This window comes from Saccostrea echinata, unplaced genomic scaffold, assembly GCF_033153115.1.
Source record: "Saccostrea echinata isolate AGI-Se365-2 ecotype Australia unplaced genomic scaffold, CSIRO_AGI_Sech_v1 ptg000014l, whole genome shotgun sequence".
Classification (NCBI taxonomy): domain Eukaryota; kingdom Metazoa; phylum Mollusca; class Bivalvia; order Ostreida; family Ostreidae; genus Saccostrea; species Saccostrea echinata.
In genome coordinates this window covers 13785979-13801050 of record NW_026889763.1, presented here as the reverse complement: position 1 = coordinate 13801050, position 15072 = coordinate 13785979, and positions in this window count along the sequence as shown.

Sequence of the window (15072 nt, the reverse complement as noted above, 5' to 3'; positions counted from 1 at the left end):
GCACACCGGGTATGTCAACATTGCGGACACTTACCCATAAAAGATCCCTGTCCTCACTGTCGACACATGGGACCCCGTCAACACGTGTTTAAAGGCCCAGATACCTTAAAACACTTCATGGACTGGTTATTACAACCCGACACAGGAAATAAGAATTCCGCCTTATTACACGACGAGGCCATCATCATTGCCCACAATTTCAAAGGATATGATGGACAGTTCATTTTAAATTACCTAGTGCATTCCGCCTGCATGAAGCCTACAGTCATCATGAACGGCAGTAAAATCTTATCCATGCAAATCTGCGGATTAAAATTGATCTACTCTTATAATTTTTTACCTTTTGCTCTGTCTAAAATGCCCTCTGCTTTCGGATTCACCGAACTGAAAAAAGGGTATTTCCCTCACTTTTTTAATACAGAACAGAACCAGAATTACGTGGGGCCTTATCCGTCTCCAGATAAATACAATCCGGACGACATGTCTATAAGTGGACGACAGGCTTTTTACCAATGGTACGAACAACAAGCCGGAAAAGTGTTTGATTTTCAGAAGGAATTTTTAGACTATTGTATTTCAGACGTCGATATTTTACGACGATGCTGTGCTCAGTTTCGAGCAGTTAGACCCCTTCCAGGAATCCATCACTTTTGCCAGTGCGGCCAATTTAGCTTACCGTCGAGGATTCATGCCAGAAGATACCATTGCCATCATTCCCAACATGGGGTATCAGCCTGTGCGTCAATATTCCGCCAAAGCCTATCGGTGGCTAACCTGGATGAGTCACCAGAGCGGATTTAACATACGACATGCTAGAAACGGAGGAGAAGTCAAGATCGGAAGTTATACTGTAGATGGATACCAGGAAGCCACTTGCACCATCTACGAATTTTACGGATGCTATTGGCACGGATGCCCTACTTGCTATCCGAATTTACAGACCGAAACTCATCCTCACCGGACACAATTTACTTACCAGGAATTACACGAGGAAACTTTAAGGAGGAATACGGTCTTAGAGGAAATGGGGTACTCCGTACATAGTATCTGGGAACACGATTTCGATCAACAAGTACAAAGAGAGGTGGCATTACAGAATTATGTACGAGACCTGGACATTCCAGATCCTTTGAACCCCCGAGAAGCTCTGTACGGAGGCCGGACCAATGCTACACTCTTGTATTGTGAGGAGGGGCACATGAGATATATGGACGTCTGTTCCTTATACCCTTACGTATTAAAACACAGACTTTTTCCTTTGGGCCATCCTCAGATCATAACAGACCAATTCCAGGACGTGAGATCTTATTTTGGCCTCATTCACTGTCGGGTCTTACCACCCCGATGCCTCTATCACCCCGTTTTACCTTATCGCACGGGAGGCAAGTTATTATTTCCATTATGTCGAACATGTGCGGAACGACAGGACTCTACTTCTTAACATCGATGTCAACACACAGACCAGGAACGCAGTCTTACAGGTACCTGGGTCACTACAGAATTACATAAAGCCCTAGACATGGGATATACCTTAGAGCGGATTTACGAGGTTTGGCATTTTCCAAAAAGCAGTAAAGATTTGTTCAGATCTTACATCGATACCTTCTTAAAGATCAAACAGGAAGCTTCTGGATTCCCACCTGATTGTCAGACGGAGGAACAAAACCTAGATTACATTCGTAAAGTAATAGAAAGAGAAGGCATTAGAATGGACCTGTTAAGTATAGAAAAAAATCCGGTGCGAAGAACGATAGCCAAACTCTTTTTAAGTTGCTTGTGGGGAAAATTCGCTCAACGCCTGTTATTACCTAAAACTCGATACTTGACCGAAGAAGAGGAATTACAGCAACTCTTACAAGGTTCGACCATTGACATCAAAGGGATAGAACTCTTAGAAAATAAAGATCAGCCAGAATCGGACATGATGCTGGTAAATTATCAAGAGAAACAGGAATTCGTAGAAGAGTGTCCCTTCGGAAACGTGGTACTGGCCTGTTTCACTACAGCCCATGCCCGATTACACCTCTACGAGACTTTACAACCTTTAGGAAATCGGGTCCTTTATTTCGATACGGACAGTATCATATACCAACATAAGGAGGGACAATTTAATCCTACCCTTGGCAACAGTTTAGGAGAATGGACCGACGAATTAGACGGGGACTACATTACCAAATTCATGTCAGGAGGCCCTAAAAATTATGCTTACCTCACAGGCAAGGGAAATTCCGTGTCTAAAGTCAAAGGATTGACTCTTAATTATCGGGCCTCCAATATCGTATCACCAGAGACATTAGAAAAAATGCTCAAGAAAGAAATTGATGAAATCCAAGTCTCGTATCCCTACAAAATACAGAGGACCCGTCAACATGAAGTCAAGACAGTACCTTTAGAAAAACAATATAGAATTGTCTATGATAAGAGACAATTAATAAATGATTATAATACTTTACCTTATGGTTATTAAAAACATACTGTATTTCAAAATGTGTTGTTATTTTATGGGGAAAACCCCAAAAAATGAAGGGTTATAAAAAGGGGGCAAAAATATTTTAACACTTCAGTCACGGCTGTTCATTCTAGGGAGCCAGAGGGGCTTCCTGTTTACCCTAACTATGCTCTGCTTTTAAAGAGAGAAGCTACCTTTAAAGATGGATGGCCCGAGTTTTTAAAAGGATTATTACCCAACCTAGCCAAAGCCGGATTTTATTACAGGGGAGTGGGTGATAAGACCATTTGTTTTCATTGTGGTATGACTTTCACTAACTGGGAACCTACAGACGATCCTTATGTAGAACATGCTTATTGGAACCCTAATTGTCCTTACATCAATACCTATAAAGGACGTGAGTGGGTGATGAATGTATTCATTAACCATTTACTCCGGGTGGGATACAAACCTTCACCCCATATCAAACCTCTACTAGACCAAACCTCTACAGAGATTCAGGCCGCAGGAAAATGTCACATTTGTTTAGAGGGAGAATTACAAATTGCTTTACTCCCTTGTGGACACGTATGTTGCTGTTCATTATGTGCTCCCACCTTCCGGTATTGCCCCATCTGTCGAGCCGATGTGAAGAGAACCCAACGTATATTTCTGTGTTGAATAAAAAGGATTGAAACCCTATTTTCTCTTCATTTATCATCATGCAACCTGACGAGACACTCCCGTCTTTTCAATTAAAACACGAATTTACCATGGTGGTAGCAGGACCTTCTAAATCGGGGAAAACGGAATTTGTTAAAAAAATTAGTGGAAAATTTACATTGGATTACCCCCATGCCACAAAAAATTGTCTGGTGTTATCGGGAATGGCAACCTGCTTATACTTCTTTAACAGATCAGGTCTCCTTCATTCGAAATATTCCAGAAGACGATGAGAAATTAGTGGCCAATTTAACTATTCCTCACTTACTCATTTTTGACGACATGATGGGAGGAAAAGCCATCGAATCGATCGTGGATTGGTTTACCCGTAAAGCGCATCATCGGAATACCAGTGTGATTTACATCACTCAGAATTTATTTGATCGGGCACCACAGCATCGCACCATTAGTTTGAATGCTCATTATTTAGTGTTGTTTAAAAATCCCAGAGACAAATCTCAAATCAGTGTCTTGAGTCGACAGTTAGCCTTACCTCATTTGATGTCGGCCTATCAAGAAGCCACCAGTGTTCCTCACGGGTATCTCCTGGTTGACTTGAATCCACAGACCCCAGACGAATACAGATTGAGAAGTCGATTGTTTGAATTGTTAACTATACACATGCCACAAGAGTATAAATAAAAATGTACCAACATTAAACTTGTCATTTATCATTATACAGTCGTCATGGGTCGACCTCTCTCAGCCAAGAGTAAATTAGTGAAAACGTTACGACGTTTACAGCGGGAGCGAGATCCTGCCAAGCGAGCCCATTTAATCGAATTAGGGCGTAAAGCCTTATTGAATTGGTTTGCTATGGGAGCTCGAAATTTGATACGTGGGGTCTTACCTATCAATAAACAGACTCAAAAGTTTATTAATAATCATCGTCAAGATTTAAGTATCATAGCCGATAAGTCGGCGAGTGATCAAGACCGAAAAAATGCCATTTTAAAACGCGGAGGAGCCGGATTTCTAGGCGGAGTCATCATTCGTCATTTATTTAAATGGAATGCACCTAAGAAACGACGTGTTCGTCGTTTAAAAAGTGTGGTAGTACGAGTCGATAATAAGAAACAAAGAGTGTTTCCAGATTGGATGGTCCGAGTAGGAGGAGTAGCTCAAAAGACCAGAAAGAAGAGAAAACCTCCTAAGAGAAAACCTGCTGCTACTCAAAGAAAAGCCCCTGGTGGTAGAAAAAAAAACTACTCCAAAAACTCCAGCTCAACGAAAAGCCATGCCTGAAAGTTTAAAAAACGAAAACAATCAGTATTATAAGGAACAAAGACAAAAAACTATTGGGGAGTTATTAAAAAAAACAAGCTGAAATGAGAATGGATCGTCCTATGGGACCCATAGGCAGTCAAAGAGCTCCCGATTTAGAAATGTTTCCTCAAGTCAATGTGGGAATCCCCTCTCCTAGAATTAAAGTACCCATTCACACTCCTAGAATTAAAGTACCCATTCACACTCCTAAAATAGCACGCTTTCAACCTCTGACCGCTTCTACACCTCAACTTCCTAAAGGAATGAGATATAAATGCCGATATTGTTCCAAAATCTACGTCACCCAGAAAAATAGAGACAAACACGAGAAGGACAAACACGACATGTATGCTCCTCCTTGAGAGTATAAAAAGGGGAGAAACCTGGGACATGTCCTCATTTTAACCCCATGATGGCTAAGAAGAAGAAGAAAAGAAGGACTTGTTGTTCTACACGATTAAAACATCATTGGCCTCTTTTAAGAGTGTTATCTGACCCTCACTATTCCTCTCCATTAAAGACGGGTATTTTAAAACATTGTTCTGGAGATTGTAATCTCAAAATCTGCGAGATCGTGTACAACCTATTAAAAGGAGTGTTACCTCTTAGTTCGGCTCATAAACGAAAACTAGCTCCTAAGAAACACATCTTCAGGAGACTGGTCAAACCTCAATCTGTCCAGAAACGACGAGCTTTATTACTTCAACAAAAAGGAGGAAACATTTTACCCCTTTTAATCTCAGCAGCACCTTTATTGTTGGGTGCCGGTCAATCCGTCTATAAAGTCATCAAGAAGAAGAAAAAAAAATGAGTCGTAAAATTGTGTCAGTTCCTGAAGTCTTATTGAATGATCTCAAGGCAAAATTACCCAAACCTCCGGAATTTCAATCAACCATCAGTTTAGGTCAGGAATTGGACAGATACAAGACGTGAAGATTTAACCCCAGAAGAAAAAGTCGCTTTATATGGCCAGGAACTTCATCGATATAGGAATTATTTACAACAAGCTAGACAGGAGCCTATTTCTAAACTTAAAATTCCGGCAGGAGCACCTCCAGCAGCAGCAGCTCCAGCCCCAGCAGCAGCAGCAGCAGCATTACCAGCAGCTGAAATTGACGATGAAATCCTTGAAACGGTGAATAAAAACATGAAAAGAAAAGCTGGATTATTATTAAATCATTTAAAGAAAAACCCTAAAGTGTTAACTTGGAATAAAGAAGGTGAAATTAGTTATCGAGGTCAAAAAATCCCCGATTCTAACATTGTGGATTTAATGGCTGATAGTATGAGACTTCATTCTCGTAAAAATCATCCGGTTCCTACAGGATTAGAACAATTTGCTCAAGCTTTAAAAGAGACGCGTACTCCTCTGGAATACGTGAGCAATGGAAACCTTATAAAAGCCATGCAGAGACCTGGAAAAATCAGTACTCCTAAAAGTCACGAAATAGACGATAGTGGATTTTCTTCCTTTTTTGACACTCCAGTGAGTAGACCCATAGAAGATCGAGGAACCCATTAAAAAACCCATTTCAACCCCTGTAGGGACAAGGGTAGGATCCAGATATAGTCCTTTAGCTCGAAAGAAATTAAAAGCCCAAGTCGAAGAAGACTTAAGAGCCTTTAAAGCTAAAAAGGAAGAAGAAAAGAAATTAGGACAAATCGATGAAAATTGGCTTTCATTGCCTAAAATATGAAAAAGAAACAAGTGGAAGATATTTTAAAAGAGATTTATTATGATCCTAAAAGAGGGTACGGAGGAATACAAGCTTTGTATCGTCAGGTCAAACCTTTAGGAATTTCCCTGAAAAAGATTCGAGAATGGTTAAAAGAGCAAGATACTTATACTTTACATAAACCCATTCAAAGAAAATTCCTGAGACAACAGACTAGAGTGACAGATATTGATGAACAATGGCAATTAGATTTAGCAGATGTGTCCAGTTTAAAGAAACATAATGATGGATATACGTTTTTAGCTCACCTGAGCTGAAAGCTCAAGTGAGCTTTTCTGATCACATTTTGTCTGTAGTCCGTCTGTCTGTCCGTCTGTCTGTCCGTCTGTCCGTCCGTCTGTAAACTTTTCACATTTTCAACTTCTCAAGAACCACTGGGCCAATTTCAACCAAACTTGCCACAAAGTATCCTTGGGTAAAGGGGATTCAAGTTTGTTCAAATGAAGGGTCACGCCCTCTTTCAAGGGGAGATGATTAGGAATTACTGAAAAAATAATGGCATCATTTAAAAATCTTCTTCTCAAGAACCATAGGGCCAGGAAAGATGAAACTCATGTGGAAGCATCCTTAGGTAGTGTACATTCAAGTTTGTTCAAATCATGACCCCGGGGGGTAGGGCGGGGCTGCAATGGAGGATCAAAGTTTTACATAGAAATATAAAGGAAAAATCTTTAAAAATCTTCTTCTCAAGAACAGCAAAGCCATGATGAGGCATATTTATATGGAAGCATCCTCATGTAGTGTAGATTCAAGTTTGTTCAAACCATGACCCCGGAGGTAGGGCGGGGCCACAATGGAGGATCAAAGTTTTACATAGAAATATATAGGAAAAATCTTTAAAAATCTTCTTCTCAAGAACAGCAAAGCCATGATAAGTCATATTTATATGGAAGCATCCTGAGGTAGTGTAAATTCAAGTTTGTTCAAATCATGACCCCCGGGGGTAGGGCGGGGTCGCAATGGAGGATCAAAGTTTTACATAAAAATATATAGGAAAAATCTTTAAAAATCTTCTTCTCAAGAACAGCAAAGCCATGATAAGTCATATTTATATGGAAGCATCCTGAGGTAGGGTAGATTCAAATTTGTTCAAATCATGACCCCCGGGGGTAGGGCGGGGTCGCAATGGAGGATCAAAGTTTTACATAAAAATATATAGGAAAAAACTTTAAAAATCTTCTTCTCAAGAACAGCAAAGCCATGATGAGTCATATTTATATGGAAGCATCCTGAGGTAGTGTAGATTCAAATTTGTTCAAATCATGACCCCCGGGGATAGGGCGGGGCCGTAATGGAGGATCAAAGTTTTGCATAGAAATATATAGGAAAAATCTTTAAAAATCTTCTTCTCAAGAACAGCAAAGCCATGATGAGTCATATTTATATGGAAGCATCCTCAGGTAGTGTAGATTCAATTTTGTTCAAATCATGACCCCCGGGGGTAGGGCGGGGCTGCAATGGAGGATCAAAGTTTTACATAGAAATATATAGGAAACATCTTTAAAAATCTTCTTCTCAAGAACAGCAAAGCCATGATGAGTCATATTTATATGGAAGCATCCTGAGGTAGTGTAGATTCAAGTTTGTTCAAATCATGACCCCCGGGGGTAGGGCGGGGCCACAATGGAGGATCAAAGTTTTACATAGAAATGTATAGGAAAATCTTTAAAAATCTTCTTCTCAAGAACAGCAAAGCCATGATGAGGCATATTTATATGAAAGCATCCTGAGGTAGGGTAGATTCAAATTTGTTCAAATCATGACCCCCGGGTGTAGGGCGGGGTCGCAATGGAGGATCAAAGTTTTACATAGAAATATATAGGAAAAATCTTTAAAAATCTTCTTCTCAAGAACAGCAAAGCCATGATGAGTCATATTTATATGGAAGCATCCTCAGGTAGTGTAGATTCAAGTTTGTTCAAATCATGACCCCCGGGGGTAGGGCGGGGCTGCAATGGAGGATCAAAGTTTTACATAGAAATATATAGGAAACATCTTTAAAAATCTTCTTCTCAAGAACAGCAGAGCCATGATGAGTCATATTTATATGGAAGCATCCTGAGGTAGTGTAGATTCAAGTTTGTTCAAATCATGACCCCCGGGGGTAGGGCGGGGCCACAATGGAGGATCAAATTTTTACATAGAAATATATAGGAAAATCTTTAAAAATCTTCTTCTCAAGAACAGCAAAGCCATGATGAGGCATATTTATATCGAAGGATCCTGAGGTAGTGTAGATTCAAGTTTGTTCAAATCATGACCCCCGGGTGTAGGGCGGGGTCGCAATGGAGGATAAAAGTTTTACATAGAAATATAAAGGAAAAATCTTTAAAAATCTTCTTCTCAAGAACAGCAAGCCATGATGAGTCATATTAATATGGAAGCATCCTGAGGTAGTGTAGATTCAAATTTGATCAAACCATGGCCTCTGGGGGTAGGGCGGGGTCGCAATGGAGAATCAAAGTTTTACATAGAAATATATAGGAAAAATCTTTAAAAATCTCCTTCTCAAGAACAGCAAAGCCATGATGAGTCATATTTATATGGAAGCATCCTGAGGTAGTGTAGATTCAAGTTTGTTCAAATCATGACCCCCGGGGGTAGGGCGGGGCCACAATGGAGGATCAAAGTTTTACATAGAAATATATAGGAAAATCTTTAAAAATCTTCTTCTCAAGAACAGCAAAGCCATGATGAGGCATATTTATATCGAAGGATCCTGAGGTAGTGTAGATTCAAGTTTGTTCAAATCATGACCCCCGGGTGTAGGGCGGGGTCGCAATGGAGGATAAAAGTTTTACATAGAAATATAAAGGAAAAATCTTTAAAAATCTTCTTCTCAAGAACAGCAAGCCATGATGAGTCATATTAATATGGAAGCATCCTGAGGTAATGTAGATTCAAATTTGATCAAACCATGGCCTCTGGGGGTAGGGCGGGGCCGCAATGGAGAATCAAAGTTTTACATAGAAATATATAGGAAAAATCTTTAAAAATCTTCTTCTCAAGAACAGCAGAGCCATGATGAGTCATATTTATATGGAAGTATCCTGAGGTAGTGTAGATTCAAGTTTGTTCAAATCATGACCCCCGGGGGTAGGGCGGGGCCACAATGGAGGATCAAAGTTTTACATAGAAATATATAGGAAAATCTTTAAAAATCTTCTCTCAAGAACAGCAAAACCATGATGAGGCATATTTATATCGAAGGATCCTGAGGTAGTGTAGATTCAAGTTTGTTCAAATCATGACCCCCGGGTGTAGGGCGGGGTCGCAATGGAGGATAAAAGTTTTACATAGAAATATAAAGGAAAAATCTTTAAAAATCTTCTTCTCAAGAACAGCAAGCCATGATGAGTCATATTAATATGGAAGCATCCTGAGGTAGTGTAGATTCAAATTTGATCAAACCATGGCCTCTGGGGGTAGGGCGGGGCCGCAATGGAGAATCAAAGTTTTACATAGAAATATATAGGAAAAATCTTTAAAAATCTCCTTCTCAAGAACAGCAAAGCCATGTTGAGTCATATTTATTTGGAAGCATCCTCAGGTAGTGTAGATTCAAGTTTGTTCAAACCATGACCCCCGGAGGTAGGGCGGGGCCACAATGGAGGATCAAAGTTTTGCATAGAAATATAAAGGAAAATGTCTTCTTCTGAAGAACTGCAAACCATGATTAGTCATTTTGATATGGAAGCATCCTCAGGTAGTGTAGATTCAATTTTGTTCAAATGATGACCCCCAGGGGTAGGGTGGGGCCCAATGGGGGATGGAAAGTTTTACATAAGAACATATAGAAAAAATATTTCTTCTCAAGAACAGAAAAGCTATGTTTAGTCATATTGATATGGAAGCATCCTCGGGTAGTGTAGATTCAAGTTTGTTCAAACCATGACCCCCGGGGGTAGGGCGGAGCCACAATGGAGGATCAAAGTTTTACATAGAAATATAAAGGAAAATATCTTCTTCTGAAGAACAGAAAAGCTATGTTTAGTCATATTGATATGGAAGCATCCTCAGGTAGTGTAGATTCAATTTTGTTCAAATGATGACCCCCCGGGGTAGGATGGGGCCCAATGGGGGATGGAAAGTTTTACATAAGAACATATAGAAAAAATATTTCTTCTCAAGAACAGAAAAGCTATGTTTAGTCATATTGATATTGAAGCATCCTCAGGTAGTGTAGATTCAAGTTTGTTCAAATGATGACCCCTGGGATAGGGAGGAGCCACAATGAGGGATCAAATTTTTACAAAGGAATATATGGGAATTTTTTTAAAAAATCTTCTCAAGTACAACAAAGCCATTTGTTATATTGACATGGAAGCATCATCAGGTAGTTTAAAATTCAAGCCATTTAAGCCACCCTCCCCCCCCCCCCCCGGTCTTTTCAATACTGAACTGATTGTGCTTTTGCCTAGCCAATGTGCTCAGGTGAGCGATGTGGCCCATGGGCCTCTTGTTATTATGTGCCATTGACGTCTTATCTAAATATGCCTGGGTAGTGCCTTTAAAACAGAAAACAGGAAAAGAAATGATTCGAGGATTACAAGAGATTTTTCAACAAGACGGTCGACGTCCTGTCCGCATTCAATCGGATCAAGGAAAAGAATTTACCAATCGAGAATTCTTACAAGCTTTTAAATCCATTCATTTTTTTACTACTCGTAATACAGACACTAAAGCCAGTATCGTGGAACGATTTCAGCGTACACTCAAAGCACGCATGTGGCGTTATTTTACTCGTCATAAAACCAGACGGTATTTAGAAGTTTTACCGGATTTAGTGTATGCTTACAATCATACCTATCATCGGAGTATCAAAAGAGCACCAGTTCAAGTGAATGCTTCTAATGTGTTAAAAGTCTGGAAAACTTTATATGGGAAATCCAATCGAAAACAGTTTCTTAAACCTCAGTTTAAAGAAGGGGATCAGGTACGCATCAGTAAAGCCAAACGCACATTTGAAAAAGGATATTTACCTAACTGGACCACAGAACTGTTTACCATTTCTAAAAGAGTTCCTGGAAGGTGTCCTTACGTGTATAGAGTGCAAGATTATAACGGAGAGGAATTAGAAGGGACTTTTTAAGAAAAAGAATTACAAAAGATCATTAAAAAAGACGACGTGTACGAAGTGGAGGAAATCTTGGGGTATAAAAAGCGACGCGTAGGGAAAAAAATCATTCAAGAAGTCAAAGTTCGGTGGAAAGGATATCCCCCTAGTTTCGATTCATGGATTCCCCAAACGGATCTCATCAAATAACTCCTCACTGGAAATTTTGTGGAGAGAATATTTCTCGAGAAGAAATCGTTTATTTCGCCCAATTATTTATCTGTGTATCTCTCATCGTCACCAGTGTGGTCATGTTAGCTTTACACGATCGTAATCGAGAATATTGGATGGTATGTGTCAGTTCTTCAGTGGGTTATATCATGCCTAGTCCTACGATGATGCATCATACACCTACCCCTAAGAAGACCACGAATGCACAGGGTTAATGTCTAAAAATAGATACATCACAGAGTATATATAAAATGGGGGAAAAAAAATTCATTTCTGATCTGACTGAGGATAGAGCAACATGGATTTTTTAAGCTCAGAGTATCGTTGGAAAATGCAAGAGCATACAGGTTCCACTAAAAAAGGAGAATGGATGAAAAACAAAGATGAATGTATCCAAGATTTCATGGATAAGAATCCGGGAGAAACAGGAGTCAATGATGTGTACCTGTATAAGAGAATCAAATTACCGGACCATGAATGTGGACCACTTATAATAGTATTATTAGGGCCATGGCGACCCCAGTATCAGGAATTCAAATGGAAAGTAAAATATGTTTTCGCTCACAAACCAGAGGGACCAGCAAGGACCTGGATTCAAGGGAAATGGATGGAAGAAATCCGAGATTGTATCAAAGATTATGAAAATAAAGTGCTCAAAGAAGGATACGACATCATGGACTGTGCTTGTGAAACAGAATATTTGTACATGAGGAGAACTTTTCCTATTCAAAAAGAACTATGCCAAAGTATTCCATGTTTGTTACTTTAATGTTAATGTGAATTAAAATCTAGAAAAAAAAATGTCTTATTTTTTCTCTCTCTCTCGTCAGCTGTGTATAACATTTTTGTGACAATGACGTCACAATGCATAGCTAGCTGTGACTTGAATCGATGCCAAGATTGTGTATTGCCTGTGTATTGACTGACTCAGCATAACGTAAATAAAACGTACACAGTAGTATCTCAGTAAAAAAACGTAGGTCAAACACATTTTTGCACACCACCCCTATAAATAAAAGGTATATAAAGCTTAGCTTTGAGTACACTGCGCTCAATCATGATTTTTAGTTGGAGACTGATGTATTTGATTGAGGTAGAAAAGTATTACTGTCATTTCTGTGATAGGGAGATGATCCATGTGCGTACATTTACGGTGTATGATTATCCCGGATGGCATCACAGAACTTATCGAATTTGCGAGCATTGTGAAATGCCTTTTCCTCACTGGTTTGTGGATGATCCCCCTTCTATGGAGACCTGTGGATGTAACTGGTGCGTGAAATATTTCACATGGAAGTACGGGGCAGAGAATATGGTGCCCCTATGGGTCAAAGAAACGAGAAAGAGAGCTTTAAAGAAATGCCTGACCTGCTGGGAGGAAAATACGGAGGGGAGATGGAAGTGTCAACAATGTCGACAGTATCCTTGCTGTGGGGAATGTGTCGAGAACTTTGTCAAGACTTGCTACAGACTTTGTCCATTATGTAGATATGAAGGAAATAAATCATAAAATCAAAAAAAATGTTGTTGGGTTTTTTCCTGAGATACTAAAAATAGATTGGATAAGGTTATATAAAGAGGTATGACCCAAAATAAATTATTCATTCTGAAAAAGTCATGTCTAAAAGTCAGACGCAAAAAAAAAATATGCAGTATCGTTGGTATTGTTAGAGTTTATTTGGATGTATTTACATGCAGCGACCCTGGATGAAAACTAAAATAGGAGCAATCCTAGATTATTTTGAAAATCATCCAGGAACATCTACTCAAGATGTGTGGTTGGAAAAAAGACAGAAATTCTTGCATCCTAAAGGATCTAAGGTGAGGGTAAAAATATACCATCATTATCAACAGTACAAATGGTTGATCCTAGGTCGTTGTAAATTCCAGACTCGTGTGGTTCTGGCTGAAGGTGAATGGTGCTGGAATATAGAACACTGCCTTCGTGATTTGTTCTGGAACCAGCAAAAAGATGGACTGAGGATTCCTAGCTATTACTGTCCTACAGAGTACCTGTATTGTCGTATTCCTTTTTCCCAGATTAAAGATAGCTTGGAAAACGAAGAGGGCCAGTGTTGTGAGACCGTGATTCCTTACAGATCCGAAGAAGAAGAAGAAGAAGTGTAATAATATGTCCAATAAAAAAAAATAGTTGTTATAAATAGAAGGGTCCTAAGTTATTTTGTCTCAGTATCTCACTGAACATGGCCGAGAGCAGTAGTTTTTACATGACTTTACCCAGTGATGGGTCCATGCAATCTTTTCCGAGTAATACGACTGCTCAATTTAAAACCTTATTACCACAAACAGATGGACAATGGGAAGTGGCTTAACAGAATTGATGTATCCCATATCATTGAAAAACATCACAGAAGAGGAAGCTTATTTTGACATCCTGCTTCCTCAGTTTTATGCTCCAAAAGTCCAAGAACCTAATGTGTTTAAATGGGACAGATTTAAAATGAAAACCATAGATGCGATGCCATTAAGCGAATGTCCTGTACTGTTAGATTGGGCCCATACTGAATTTGCTAATCTCATAACGACAGACCAGAAGATGGAAATTAAACGAATTCACTTTAGACCAGGGCCTTACATTCATCCCATGGCTTTAACAAGTGAAATCAGTCTTGGACTGGAAAGAAGTTTAAAAAAATTATGGAAGTTTTTAGGTGATTCTAAAAAAGAGAATGCCATGAAATTAACATATCATGACAAATATGATAAAGTGATTTATCACATATTTACCCCTTTATACAGTGGATATAGCTCATAGCATATCGTTTTCCTATCCATACTATGTATTCCTACGCCGCGTGACGTAATGTAAATAAACAAATCCATGTGCATGATGGAAAGAAGAATTCCAAATAATTCAATTGTAAATATTGATGGAGGTGGTTCAGGTTTGGTGAAATCTTCTAAATTTGAAAATGATGAAATTATTTATGAAGTCGAAATTGAGGGTACAGGTCTGACATTGCCATTTCCAAGTTATCGTCTCAAAATAGTGAATCCTGTCTCGCAGCAGACGACGTCTGGATCGCGATTTGAATTAATAGACGAAAATGATATTGATAAATATATCAATGATCAAGAAAACAAAAACACATGGAAAAAAACTTCTGCTGACATGAATTTGCTAAAATCGTTTCTTGAAACTCAAAATGAAAACAGACCCATAGAAACAATCCCTCCCTCTGAATTGAATAACATTTTGTGTAAATTTTTTTTGAGTGTCCGGAAGCCTGATGGCTCAAATTATGAACCAAACACATTGCGATCTTTTATGAGCAGCTTTGATAGACATTTACGTAAAATGAAGTATGGATGTCAGATTGTTTCAAGCATAGAATTTGTTAAAGCGCGCGAAGTTCTCAAGGCAAAACAGCGAAGTCTTAAAGGCGAGGGTAAAGGAAATCTATCTAAAAAAAGCAGACCCATTAACTGACATCGAAATAAATAAACTGTGGGAATGTGGTCTGTTAGGGGCACAAACTTCTGAGAGTATATTAAACTCACTTTGGCTATTCAACACGATTTATTTTGGACTGAGGGGTTCAGATGAACACAGATCCATGTCGTGGGGTGACATTTGTTTGCAAACTGATATTACTGGCGTAGAATACTTA